This window comes from Taeniopygia guttata, chromosome W, assembly GCF_048771995.1.
Source record: "Taeniopygia guttata chromosome W, bTaeGut7.mat, whole genome shotgun sequence".
Taxonomy (NCBI): Eukaryota; Metazoa; Chordata; class Aves; order Passeriformes; family Estrildidae; genus Taeniopygia; species Taeniopygia guttata.
Genome location: NC_133064.1, coordinates 9,452,110 through 9,466,575, shown reverse-complemented (window position 1 = coordinate 9,466,575; position 14,466 = coordinate 9,452,110). Strand labels below are relative to the sequence as shown.

Genomic DNA, 14,466 nt, shown 5'->3' with positions numbered 1-14,466 from the left:
GGAGGGTTACAGGTGTGGGATGAACCATACATTTTGGGGGGTGAGATGGAACAGTCCATTTGGCTTTTGGACCCCTCTGTAGGTAAGGTTATTGTCCAGCCAGTAGGGGGCATGATATTCATCCTGGCTGTACTATTGTGGTTCTTCTGCTAGACAATCATATTTATCTATCCTTCCCAACACTGACTCATATTCAACTTAGCATCAACCAAGACCCCCAGGTCCCTTTCTGCATTGCTGCTCTCCAGCTTCTCATTCCCCAGTCTGTCTGTACATCCAGGGTTGCCCTGTCCCAGGTGCAGAATCTGGCACTTACCCTTGTTAAGCTTAATATGGTTGGTGATTGTCCAGCCCTCTCATTTGTTGAGGTCTCTCTGCAGAGCCTCCCTGCCTTCAAGGGAATCAACAGCTCCTCCCAATTCAATGTTGTTGGCAAAGTTACTTAGTATACCTTTGAATACTGTGTCCAAGTCATTTATGAAGATGTTGAAGAGAACTGGCCCTAAGATGGAGTCCTGCAGAACCCCACTAGTGACAGGTCAGTAGCTTGTCACCCCTTTCACTATAACCCTTTGTGCTTGACCTGTCAGCCAGTTGCTCACCCACTGCATGATGGTTATCTAACACAAAGTTGGATAAACATATAATTTTGTCCATAAGGATACTGTGAGGGACAGTGTAGCAGCAGCTCTCTGGCCACAGAGAGCAACACATAACTTTCCCAGGTCTTTTCAGGGAAAAGCTGTGAGAAGATCAGAGAAAAGAATGAGAAACAATTCTTATCTTCACTTGCTGCACCTGTTATTGTGAACATGTGGAATGTGTTATGGAGATTTGTTTACCAAAAGGTGGTTTCTTAATTGGCCAAAGGTGATGGTGTTTGGATTGGTGGACCAATTAGGTCCAGGTGTATCGTAACTGTCTATAAAAGCAATGGGTTTCTTAATAATGAACTATAGAATAATATAATAGGGATTGATCGGCCTTCTGTGAATCATGGAGTCAATACTAATTATTACCCAGCCGGGGGCCTGTTGTGACGACAGGACAGTATCAAAATTTTTACTGAAATCCAAAAATATCACAACTGGCTTTGCGTTGTCAACTAGGTGGGTTACCTTGTCATAAAAGGAAATTAAATTTGTCAAGCAGGGTTTTCCCCTCATGAATCTGTGCTGGCTGTGACCAATGACTGTGTTGTCCTTCAAGTGTTTTTCAATAACTTCCAGAATAATCTTGTATATAACTTTACCAGGCATTGAAGTTAGAATGACAGGCCTACAGTTTTCAAGGTCATCCTTGTTACCCATCTTGAAAACAGGGGCAACCTTTGCCAGCTTCCAGTCAGTTAGGACCTCTCCTCTTACCTTGCTGTGATTATCCACCTTGAGGACCACACTGTTTGGGAGGTGGAAATCCTTGTTAAGCAATGTTTTTTAATTTCTTCAAATTTTAAATTTGACTTGAAACAAAAGCACATATAATTAATGTTGTAGATAAGCGGATTATGCTACTTCCTGGGATAGTAAGGGCTTTAATTTTTCCCTTCCTAAATTCACAACAGTGGTAAGTGTACTGTCTTGCTTTCCAGCAGGTTTCAGAAAGCACCAGCTTCCGCTGATCTAATTGATGCCAAAGATTATGTTTCTAAAAAGTTCAGAAGGCAGTCCTATTAAAGTAGATGATCAGGACTGTGCTAGTAAGTGGGTGCAAAGTGGGAGTTAAAAGGAATTCTCTTATCTTTGTATGATTACTTAGCTATTGCTATGCAAGGGAGGAGAGCTCTTCTGTTACTGTAAAGCATCTTTGTAGTAAGGAGATGTTTGTACTAAAATATAAGCATTGCATCTTGATGTGTTTAAATGCACTAAAGCGTTTTTTAAAAAAAGTGTGAGATTGCATTTTTAGTTTTGTACTTCCAAAAAATTTTCCATTTATAAGAGCATTGTAAAGATTTTCTTTAAAATTAACAAGTTTAAGATGGTATTGCTTGTGTGAACTTTAAAAGTAATGCTGGTGATGTTCCTTGTCCATGGGTTTGGTGTATTAGAAAAGATGCTGCCATTTCATTGAACCACTTGTCCTTTAAAGTCTGATAGAGTTGTTAAGTTTAAGGTGTTTGGCATTTAAAAAAAAAAAAAACAACAAACTTGTTTGCCTTGTCCTTCAAGTAGCATAGTGTAAACTGTTTCCAGTGGGACAGTTAAAGGCCAAGTAGTTTTGGATATCTGCAGAATAATTCTGTATTGCACCAGAATGAACAATGTTAGAAATAAATCAGTATAATGCTGAACAGGCAGGAGTAATTTTAAGGGTCAGATATGCAGAGGTCTTTAGAGAGTTAAACTGCTGTTGGTTGAAAACTGTTTGCATGTCCAATGCAGAAAATTATTGTGGTGGCATGGCCAAATTCCTTGGATGTTAATCCTTTTTTTGTAATGGGTGTGTAAATGTATTTTGCATTTACAACCCAAAATCCTGCCTTGGTGTACTTTATAGGCATTGATGGGGATGTTCCTAAGAGGTGCATGACCTTTGTTTCACAGGGGGACAGTTCAGGATCAGAGGGATATGGAGGCAAATTGTACTGATCTGAAAATGCATAACCTTTTTGGTACAGCAAGGGAGATTCTTGGATCTGATACTCAACTTCCCAGACTGCCTTCAGTGCCACTGAAGGTTACTGCTGTTGCAGTCTCTGATGGAGACCATTTTGCTTGACTGAAAATACTTTTCCTTAAGGCTATGAAAACTGGGATAAGGTGGGGTGAGTGGGACTGAGCAGTGGTTCTAGTGAATAATGCTGAATGTTCAAAAATTACACAAAGGGAACTTTGTGGTGGATTGGTTTTTTAACCAACATCAGTTCTGTTTATGATTTGATTTTGGGGAGATTTTACTTTGCATATCAGATGGTGTCTTAAGGAAGATAGAGACCTATAGTTGTCAGACAAATCTTTCAGCTGCTAAAAACCAAACCTCTGAAGTACTTTGACAGCAGCTAGTCTGCAATTGTAATTGCAAAGTGCTGAAACAGCATTAACTGTTTCCGTGTCTGAAGTAAGGGACAACTCTAAATCAACTGCCCTTGTCCTTATGGGGAACTTAATCTTGCCAGATGTTAACTGAGAATGCCACACAGCTGATACAAACAGGTCCAGAAGATTCTTAAAACACCTGGATGATAATTTCATGGTACAGGTACTAAGAGAGATGACTAGGAAAGTTGACCTCCTTGATTTGTTGCTTATTAACAGAGAGGGGCTTGAGAGTGAAGTGGTGATTGGTGGCCATCTTGGCCACAATGACCACGAAGCAATCAAGTTTAAAATCTCTGTTGAGAGGAGGAAAGCAAAACTTTAACCCTGAACATGAGGAGAGGATGAGAGCTGCTCAGGGAGCTAGTGAGTAAGGTTCCCTGGGAAAATGCTTTGGAAGGTGCTGGGGTCCATTAGTGCTGGTCACTTCTTAAGCACCACCTCCTAAGGGCATAGGCAATTCCCAAATATCAGAAGTCAAGCAAACAAGGCAGAAGGTTAACTTGGCTGAGCAAGGATGATCTTCTGGAGCTAAGGCAAATAAAGTGCATGGTCAGTAGAAGCATGGACAGGTGATGTAGGAGGAATATAGAGATGCTGTAGAGATGCTGCTCGCCACTGTAGTGAGAAAATTTGTGTGCCTGTCGTGGTTTGTCACCGGCCCAACACCAGGCACCCACAAGAGTCGCTTGCTCACCCTGCTACAGCTGGGCAGAGGAGGGAAAAAGAGAAAAAAAATTAACAAAGGCCACAGGAGGATAATGAGAAGTAAAATAAGCCCTTAAAGCACCTTTCCCCCCCAGCCCCTCCCTCCTTCCCACTGACAGCGACACAGGGAGACAGGGCATTGAGGTTTTGGTCAGTTAATCACCAAGATTTTCTTATGCTGCTTTGGGAGAGGAGTCCTTCCCCTGTGAGGCCGTGGGGTCCCTCCCACAGGAGACAGTTATCTGTGAACTTCTCCAGTGTGGGTCCACTCTCACAAGCAGCAGCCATATCACACCTGCTGCAATGTTAGCCCTACCTATGGGCACACAGTCCTTCCAAAACTGCTGCAATATGGGTCTCTCTTTCCACGGGATGCAGTCCTCCAAAGACAGGCTGCTCCAGCCTGGAAGCAAGGGCCCTCTCTCTCCACTGGGTCTTCCACTGGATCACAGCCTCCTCCAGGCATCCACCTGCTCTGGCATGGGCACCACCCCCACAGGCTTCGGGTGGATCTCTGCATCTCCCATGGACCCCTGGGCTGCAGGGGGACAACCTGCTTCTCTATGGTCTTCACCACAGCCTGCAGAAGAATCTTGGCTTCAGCGCCTGGAGCACCTCCTCCCCCTCCTTCACTGACCTTGGTGTCACCATGTTGTTTTCCTTCACATGTTCTCACCTCCTCTTCTCTGACTAGAAGCAAAAACCTGTGACTTTGTTTTGATTTTCTTCTGAAATATGTTATCACAGAGGCATTACCAACCTCTCTCATGGGCCCAGCTTTGGCCAGCAGCATGTCCATCTTCAGAGCCATCAGGGATTGGCTCTGCTGGACATGGTGGAAGCTTCCCGCAGCTTCTCACAGGAGCCATCTTTGCTGCCCCCCTGCTACCAAAAACCAGACTGTGACAAACCAATACAGTGCCTGAAGCTCAGTTGGAGTTGAAGCTGCCAGAATTGTGGGGGACAATAAAAATAGTTTTCCTGAATACATTTATAGCAAAAGGCAGTCCAGAAATAACATCGTCCCATTACAGGATGAGGATGGTCACCTCACAAACAGGGACATGGACAATGCAGACGTATTTAACACATTTTTTGCCTCTGTCTTCAACACTGGTGATGTACTAAGGGGGTCCCAGTGCCCTGAGCTGGGGGACCATGGCTGTGAGAATGATAAACTTCCAGTCAACCCTGAACTTGTGCAGGAGCCACTGCTCCATCTGGATTCTGATAAGTCTATGGGGCTGTAGGGACGCTGGAGGCTCCTGGACGGTTTGGATGGATTCAGACGAGAGATCTCTGTTGGTTGCTCTTAGAATATAAGGTTTATTAGGGATGGTGAAAGGTCCTGCCTGGAGCTGCCAGACGCAGCACGTGGCAGGGCTTGAGGTGATGGGGGAGGGGAGAGACAAAGGGAAGAGAGAGTGCTCTAGGAGAGCAGGGACTCCAAGAGGGGGAAGTTCCAAGAGGGGGGAAGTTCCAAGAGAGCTTCCGGCCCCTCGGAGATCCCTTATCAGGGGGCTTCAAGGTGGGCTGGAACAAGACTTGGGCCAATGGGGTCACAGACACTTGATACTTCAGGGGAGGGTTACAGGTGTGGGATGAAACATACATTTTGGGGGGTGAGATGGAACAGTCCATTTGACTTTTGGACCTATCTGTAGGTAAGGTTACTGTCCAGCCAGTAGGGGGCATTGTTTTCATTCTGGCTGTACTATTGTGACTCTTCTGCTAGGCAATCATATTTATCTATCTTTCCCAACATGGGGCCTGATGGGATTAATCCAAAAATACTCAAAGAGCTGGCTCATGTCATCTTCAGGCCTCTCAATGATTTTTGAATGGTCTTGGAAATCTGGAGAGGTCCCAGTTGACTGGAAGCTGGCTAATGGTGTTCCAGTTTTCAAGAAGGGAAAGAAGGATGATCCTGAATTCAAGAACTGTTTGGACAATGCTCTCAGGCACATGGGTGTGATTCTTGTGGTTGTCCTGTGCAGGGTCAGGAGTTGGACTCGATTCTTGTGGGTTGCTTCCAATTTAGGGTACTGTTTGATTCTTTTAACTACCAGCAAATGTTTGCTGTTTTGTTCAGAACCTGATGCCAGATAAGCCTTTAAATCCTCCAGTTCTTTAGGGGCTCTTATTGGAACCTAAATGGTATGTGAGTAGATGCAGGCAAATCACCAAATGTGAGGGGTTTTTTGTTCTCTTTTGTTCTAGGCCAAAGAAAGTGTTGCATCACTATTGATGCTTAACAAAAAAATATAATGTTTCAGGGCTTCCTGAAAGGATGAAACTAGTTTTCCAGATTTCCTGTGCTACATCAGTGTGGCCGCGGCAGGTTGCAAGACTGGAAAAACTGCATCATTAATGATACTGATACCTGCTTTCAGGTATACCAAATGGAGTGCAAACAGAACTGCTTCCAGTTGATACTATCAAACAAAGTTCATGTTCTGGAAAAGTCCTTTTTCAGCAGCAAAATCTTCTCCAGTATTGGTACTGTTATAAAAATGAGTTATGTGATAGATATTGTGTGTATGTTAAGATGTATAGTGAAGTTATTGTAATATGTCCTCCCATAGTCCTCTTTCCCCTCCCCTTTGTGATAGCCTTAGTAGTCGGGCATTTGAGGAGGGCCAACTTACTACTAGGAGGCGCAGCGTAACAACACCTGACCTCCAATCAAGATGTAAGAAAGTACTCTCCTCCAGTGGATGGCAGAGAAGGAGTTGACTGACAAAACTTTGGGAGGGACTAAGGGTATAAAAGGCAGAGCATCCATTTTGTAGATGAGCACATGGCTGCTAGTCACGGATATTCCCAGCACTGTAGTTTTTCCTTATTCAGTCCTTTGTTGTATTTTTTGTTAAGGTTTAGTAAACCTTTTAAAATTTTAAAAGTGACAGTCATTTTCTCACAGTACCTATGGAAAATACTGCTCTAATGTCTGTGTAAAATTAATGAAAGGATGTGTTTCTGCCATGAAAATCTCAAACATCCTTACTTTCTGTGTTCTTATGTTGAAAAAAAAGTACCATTAGAAGGTTAAAATTTCACTGAAATATAGTACAGGACAAATAAAATAACTCATGAAAAATGAGGGAACAACCAAACCTGCAGGAACCAAGAGCAATGATCCGAGAAGTAAGAACAGAAGACACTATAAATCAATCTACAAAGCCAAAGAACAACTTTACTTGAACTCTGTGCTAGTTAACATCATAAAATACTCACTGATAGGCTGTGGTTGCCCCTTACTCACATAAGCCCCTTTCTCATAGAGCATGTGTGGTAAAATAAGTGTGCACTCTAAATAGAGAGGAGAGAATGAAAAGCCAATGACTATAGCTTTAGGTTGTTACTTATACTGGAAATTATGATTTTTTTTTTTTATCATTCAAAGTATATAAAAGTGAGTAGCTGGCATACTGAGGGTGTGCTGGCTTTGTGGATTCACTACCTAGCATCTGTCTCTGTGCAGACATGAAATAAATATCTAAACTCTGTGTGTGGATTGGCTTCTTGCATACTGGGTGAAAGAACCCATATTTGGGACAACACAGACACAGTTTTAAAAAAAATAACAGTCTACCTGTGTCAGTATGCAACTTAGTGCATAAATTGGGTATGAACACTGTTCCCTGTTTTAGGAAGCTTTCAGAACTCTTTCTTTGGTTTATGTACTAAATGTTACCTACAAGCAGAAAAGGACAAGAAACAAGCTGGTTTGTTCCCTTATTTGAGTCAAGGCGAGGTAAAACTTGTGGGTAGGACACTATTTAAATCATTCTACTTATTACCAAGTATATGGCTTTCAGATGCTAATTGCTGGTAACCGTACTATGAATAACGCATCTGTAGGCTGATGTGAATACTAGCTAGACACCGTTAGCTTATACTTATGATTACGAATTAGCAGATACTCATCTACTTTATCACCACTAGAGGCTCCTCCAAAGTCATGCTTTGGATATGTTTCTGTCAGGAAGCAGCTCATGTTTTAAGTAGCATACAGATGTCTGAATTTTTCAGTGTAACACCTCTTTACAAGCAGTGAATTTTTTAATCAAAGTAATCAGTCATCCTCTTGATAGTATGATTGAACTGGAATCATCAATCTGAAATAGTTATTGATCACTAATGACTGATGAACTTGATAGTGATGTTGAGTAGAAGCTTGTATTGTTGCTTGCTAGTAACTGAAAAAAACAAGTAGGAAAATATTTGTAATGTTGAGTGTAGGTAAATAATCTTCTTTTATCATCAACATATTTTATCCCAGCATAGATAAAGCCATAATTACCAACACAGATTATTTTAGGGATCAGACACTTCCATGTATGTCTGGGGAAGGTTTCCCATGAGAGGACTGTACTTATGCTTTTATTTTCAGAACACTGTCAACTTGATGCAAACCAATTTTTACTGTATTGTAATTTGCTAGATTATAGACATCTTGCATCCAGTGCAGTGTGTATGAGATACAGGCTCTGATCAAATGGCCTAACAACATTAAGTTTTCAATAATTAATCTTATAAGACAAGAAAGAATCTCATAATGGGATCATGGCTAGCATGCAAATAAGGATGAAATTTCTGCTCTCTGCCATTCGTGGGCCTTGGTAGCCTCAGCTTATTCCATATGCAAGCAAGTCCCATGCTCAGGTGCTAGGTTTCTGCAGATGTGTGGGTATTATTTTTCCCCACATGGAATAAGAGATAATCCAGTTCTCAAACTGACCAGGTAGATGCTACAATTTTTTGAGTGTGACAGAATGCTGGAGCACTGTACTGGAACTACTGGAGACACAGCATGCATTTTTGTATATTAAACGTCAGTGATCCCTGTAGCCACAGATACTTGCATGTGATGATCATGTTATTTAGAAAGTGGAGGAGCTTTTAGATGAGTTTTTGAAGAAAAGCAACATTACTTGTTTTTAGGGAGGCTTAAAAATAAGAAGGTCCTGTGTGACTACTGGCATACACATGAGGTTGTATAACCATTGGAAGGTTATTTATTATCCATTTCTCTATTCAGTTAATATTCTTAAACTTCAAGACCTTTAAAAGGAGGGGTGGAGCTGAAAAGTAAGTTATTCATAATTCACCAGAAGGTAGATACTAGAAGGGTCTAAGTAGAAAGTGATGTCTCACAGTAGAAAAATTGCTTTGTCTTGAAGTTCTCTACTTTCTTTTTCTTCAGGTATCTTTATCTACTTTCCAGTTCTTGTATCAATGGACACATGGACCCTCTTGCTTGTTCCAAATAGAATCAAGTTTATTACCTGCATGCAAAGCCCTATATACTTTATGACTATGCTAGGCTTTTATACTGTGCTAAAAATATGCCATGCAAGGCTTTAAACTGTGCTAAAAATACTCTGGCTAAAATTATACTTGTTAGCACTTTTGTAAACCAAAATATGCACACATTGTCTTCATGCCACCTCCTGTGTTGCTGTTCACCTCTCCCCTTGACCAATTAGCACTCCAATCAGGTGCTGTTCAGGTGAAGCTTACATAACTTGTTTTTTTCTTCATGCCAGTTGTACATTTCCCAAGTGCTTTTCGTGAATTGTCAGAGAGCAAAAGCGGACAAATTGAGTAAAGGCCTTCTACTTATTCTATAAGACTTTTCTTGTCTGCCACAAGTTCTCACTAAAAGAAGACTGTCTAACTACCATAGATCTTGTCTTGGTATGTCACTTTTGGGTGATCACTTATCTGCCACACAAATTTCTTCTTAAGTCAGATCTGCCACTTTAAATTAATGATATAATTTATTACATGCTTAAATACAGGAAAAAATTAAATTAGTTTTAATTTCCCCTCATTTTTTCTTGGTGCTGGTAGGCAATACTGCATCGTGTTAGAGCTTTAAGAGTTGCTTTTAGTCACACAATTGTACAAGTTTCTCCCAACTTTCTTTCAAGATCCCCCTGCAGCAGGATGGAGTTGAGAATTGGAGGCACTAAAGGCAGAGATCATGGGTTGAGATAAGAACAATTTACTGGAAATGGCAATGAGATAAATTTAAGAGCAGCAGCAACAATATTAATAAAAAAGTGTGCAAAAAAGCAACTAATTCACATCCAAAAATGCTCACCAAGGAGCCAAGACAATGACCAGTGGCAGACAGTGTCATGGTTTTGAAATGAACAGGGTCTATGCCTTTATTAATAGTCAGCTCTTTATTAAAAAGTCAGCTCGGCAGGGGGCTCAACGAGGAGCTCGCCCCCGCTGTTGTAGCTTCTCCCGTAGCCGAAGGGTGAGCAGGCGTGCAGAGTCTGTCCCTGGAGTCTCCGTGGCACGCTGGTAGCTGGAGGTGAAGAGGTGTGCAGTCTGTATCTGAAGTCCCAGCAGACCGTCCTCTCTCCTTTCCTCCCGGCACACTGGTGGCCGCAGGGTGGGGGGATGTGCAGAGCCTGCTGCCGAAGTCCAGCAGCAGCTGTCCCTCTCCTTCCCTCCTGGCAGCACCAGGAAGTGTCTCACTGCTTTGCTCCTGCTTCCCACAGCCCAGTCCAGTCTGGTCCTCTGTAGGTTATGGTGACAGGTCAAACACAGACTAGGGATGGGGTTCCCTTTTCCCCAACCAGCACACCCATCCAGCCCCCTCCACTGTGCCCATCTTTTCCATTTAGGGGTGTTTTTCATCCCCAAAACCCCCTCCCATGATTCCACTGGATTATTTTGCATCCCAGTCCTAGAATGGTAGTGAGGGTGGGGGGAGGTAGGTGATTCCCAGGAACAATTAGCTAATTAAGATTTCAATGTCAGTACTTAGCCCAAGCCAAGTGTCCCAGCCAGGCTGTTTTGTTCATAACAGTTTGACGCTGGTGCAATGCCAGTGCCCCCATGAAAATTCACCTTCCCAAATGAATGCTGTGAGATGCGATCCGGAAGAGAGCAGAGCAGGCCCAAGTTTAAGAACAAAGGGGAAAAAAAACCCCTTTATTAAACTACTACTATGATAAAAGGAAACAAAAAAGGAAAAAAGCCACACACTAAATCAAAAATGAAAACCTTCCAAAACATTCCTCCTCCCCCCACCCCAACTCCAACAAACCACAGTGAGACAAAAGTTGGACCCTCAATCACATCATCACCCTTCAAAATAATCAATACTAAGACCATCAAGGGAGAGAGGATTTTCCCTTGCACCACAGACCCCCAGGAAACACAGCTGTCACTTCTTGTGTTTCCATGTCACGCATGGCACCACCCGGAGAGAATCTGCCAGTGTGACACTCTCCTCTCCATGTCACAGTGCTCTCGCCAACGTGCATGGACAGTCTGCTCATAGGGCTCCTTTAAGAATGCTTTGCCAAGGACCAACAGTCCAGTGTCTCATTTTGGGACCACAGTGCCCCCCCCCCCCCCATTTTCCTCCTCCCCTGGGGCCGAGGGTGAAAACAGAGATCTTCATCTTCCTGAAGACAGAGGCCCTCATCACACCCTCCTCAGCTTTTCTCTGTTCACTCCATTCCTGCACTGGTAGTTGCTGAAGCAGGTCTCCTGGCTCACCATGCATCCCCCTAAAATGCAGTCTCTCTTGGGTGAGAAATTGGTTCAGTCTATGGCTAACAAGAAAAGTCCAGCCAAAATCCATTCTATCATCTCCCCCTAACCTTCTTTTCCTAATATCTCAGGTCCCAGGCTGTCTCTCTTTTCTTTCAAATCGAGGAGGTGTAATATTTCACAAAGCCTTCATTCCCCAGGAACGGGTTAAAAGTCCCAGACTTCCCGGACAGCTGAAATCTCAGCCCAGGACTCCCTCTCCCATGCTGGGCACCTTCTCCTCCCCCTTCTCCTTCTCCTCTGAAAACTTCCAGGTGTCTTCAGGCTCTCTGTTTCTTTCCCTCTAGGTTGGGGGAGGGCGGCGGCGGGGGGAACAAAGACATCTCAGACTTCCTCCACCCTTCTGTCTGCAGGAGCTGTCTCGGTTCCAGATCCTTCACCCCCTGGCCTACCTCTCTAGGCCGCATGGCTTCCCCTCCCCCACCCAGCCCATGGCTGGGTAGGGGAGGTCTGCTCTCTCTGATGACTGGAACCAAAGAGACAGTTCTCCTGGGAGTTCTTGCTTTTAACCCCCTGTGTTCTCAGAGGCGTGTCCAGCCCTCAGTAGTCACTCCAGATGCCAATATCCAAACATGACACTGATTGGTTTGACTACCAACTTCCTGAGAAAATTCCCTTCCATGTCAAACCACGACAACAGCTTCCCCCCACCCCGTTTTCCTGAACAGAAAGAATGCCCTTTTTCATCAAAATCAATACACTTTTTCCCCTATCCCCACATTAAAACCACACAAAGGCCTCCACCCTGAGAGACATTTAGAATTCAAGCAACACGGCTACTGACTGCTTTATCCCAATACAGTATAAGCACAACTAAAATGTAATCAGTACAGGTTTTGTCCTCTTTCTTGAGCCCCATGTTGGGTGCCAAAAATTGTATTTGTCCTGGTTTAGGGCAATTTTGGGGAGAAATCTCTAAAGGGGTTTCCTCTAAAAAACCAAATTCAAGTGGCCCCTCCTGTTATGAACGAGCACAATAGGCTTTCTAATCCAATTAAAAAGATTTATTAATGGTAGGAAACGAAAGCAAATCAGCGCGCTGGGCAGCAGTTATTCCAACTACCGCATTTTCGTGCCCCGTTCCCCCCCCACTTATTGGGTCTTCTCTTCCGGATGTGTGACGTTCTGGTGTCTTTTCTGCGCAGGTGCACTCTGTTGCTAGGTGGTTGTTTTCTGCCTCCTGGTGGTCGTGGGATGAAGGCCAGTAGTCTTCCTCAAGGTTGTCCCTGTGATCTGGGAATTTTCTCAAAACAAGAAATGTTATTTCTAGGCACGTTTACTCGCATTCCACAAGAGTACGTTTTGCTAAGTCTGTAACGGAACTGTCCTTGAAGATATTCGCTTAGGTGCTTTGGTGCCTAGCAACCTCAACTCCCTAAATTAGTTTCAACTCCCTAAAACAGTTTGTAACGAAATTGTCCTTGAGAGATATTCTGGAATGCCTGGCAAAATGAGAACATGTTCAGACAAGTGAAAACTCTAAGTGAAAATTCTATTTTATGGATGTGAAAACTCTATATTATGAACAAAAAGGCCTTATTTTCCTAACACTCCCCCCAACTGGTTCAGGAAAAATATTTCCTTGGAGAAAAGTTGAAAAAACCTGTTTTTTTAACAAGCATTCACCAGCAGAAAAAATGAACAATATCAAACAATAAAACCTCTTGCCACTCCAAAAGAGAATACAAACTCAGAAAAGTCCCGTTTGTGTGCTGTAGCTCAGCCTCACTCAGTCTCTTATCAGTCCCTCCAGAGATGAAAATGGTGTGTCCCAGGCCCAGCCTGTTGGACCACAGGTGTAAGCTCCTGCTGCTCTTCTGGGTGTTCAGTCCAGAGCAGGTTTAAACAGGTCTATGAAAAAGGAAAACCACAGTCTAGGGAACTTCTCTGCCTCAGCTGGCTAAAAACTAACTAAAAGGAAAGAAGATCTCTGTCCCGCTATCTGTCTGTCCGCAGACAACACAGTCCAGGATCAGGATGCGGGGGAGTAAGTGCAGTTTTTGATAACAAACTGTGCGCTTCTTCTTCCTCCCTTCACTCTTGGAACAAGTCTTAAAGGTGCAAAACTTATTATACAGCATAAACAGAACAGATGATTGGGGATACAAGCATCATATAGTTAACCCAGGACACATGGTATATAATAACATCTGGGTCCCGGCCATGCCCCCTCAGCCATGCCCCCTCCTGGCTACTGCAGAAAATTAACCCTGCCCTGGCTGAAACCAGGTCACCCTCAGTAGTCTAAAGTAGTTCTTCCTGACTGCTACTCTTACCTTGTATGCCTTCCAACTTAATGTAAATGGGTACGATTACTTGGATACAAACTTGAATTTCAAGGCTGTTCGTTCATATATCAAGCTTAGCTCAATTGCACTGGTTCTGTTTTTATCAAAAGTATAAAGGAATTATACTTCTTTGCAGATGAATCAATCCACTTTGCAACCTTTTTCTGTCTCTTTCAGGAGATATTTCAGCCAACTGAGGATTCTGGCCTTATCTGGATATCATATTACTCATCAACACGGCAACTAGTTGGAACATAGGTAGAAATACCAATGCTAGCTTTTACTTCAGTGTTGTACTTTCTCTTATACATCTGTCCTGGTTCAGGGCAAATTTGGGAGACAACCCCCAAAGGGGTTCTATTAAAAAGCAGATTCAATCGGCCCCTCCTATATCTGGTTCAGGAAAAAAATCTTTTTGGAGGAAAGTGGAAAAAAATGTTTATTAAACAATAAAACCTAAACAATATTAAACAATAAAACCTCTTGCACCTCTAAAGAGACACCAACTCAGAAAGTCCCCTTCATGGGCTGTAGTTCGGTTTACTCAGTTTCTTATTAGTCTCTCTGGCGCTGGAAATGCCATGGTCCGGGCCCGGCCCGGTGGGCCACAGGTGTGAGACCGGTGCTCTTCTGGTGTTCAGTCTAGAGCACATTTAAACAGGTCTAAAGAAAAGGAAAAAAACACAGTCTAGGGAACTTCTTTGCCTCAGCTAACTAAAACTAGCTAAAAGCAAAGGAGAGCTTTGTCCTGCTATTTGTCTATCTGCAGACAACACAGTCTAGGATCAGGAATGTGGAGGAGTGAGTGCAGTTTCTGAAAACAAGCTCTGCACTTCTTATCTCCCCCC

General features: G+C 43.1%; 1 protein-coding gene across 1 annotated transcript in view; it reads left to right on the top strand.

Moving 5' to 3' along the window:
• The window catches only part of LOC116806979 (ubiquitin-conjugating enzyme E2 R2), a 165,184-nt gene that overhangs the window by 61,050 nt on the left and 89,668 nt on the right, over positions 1–14,466 (top strand). The window lies entirely within an intron of this gene.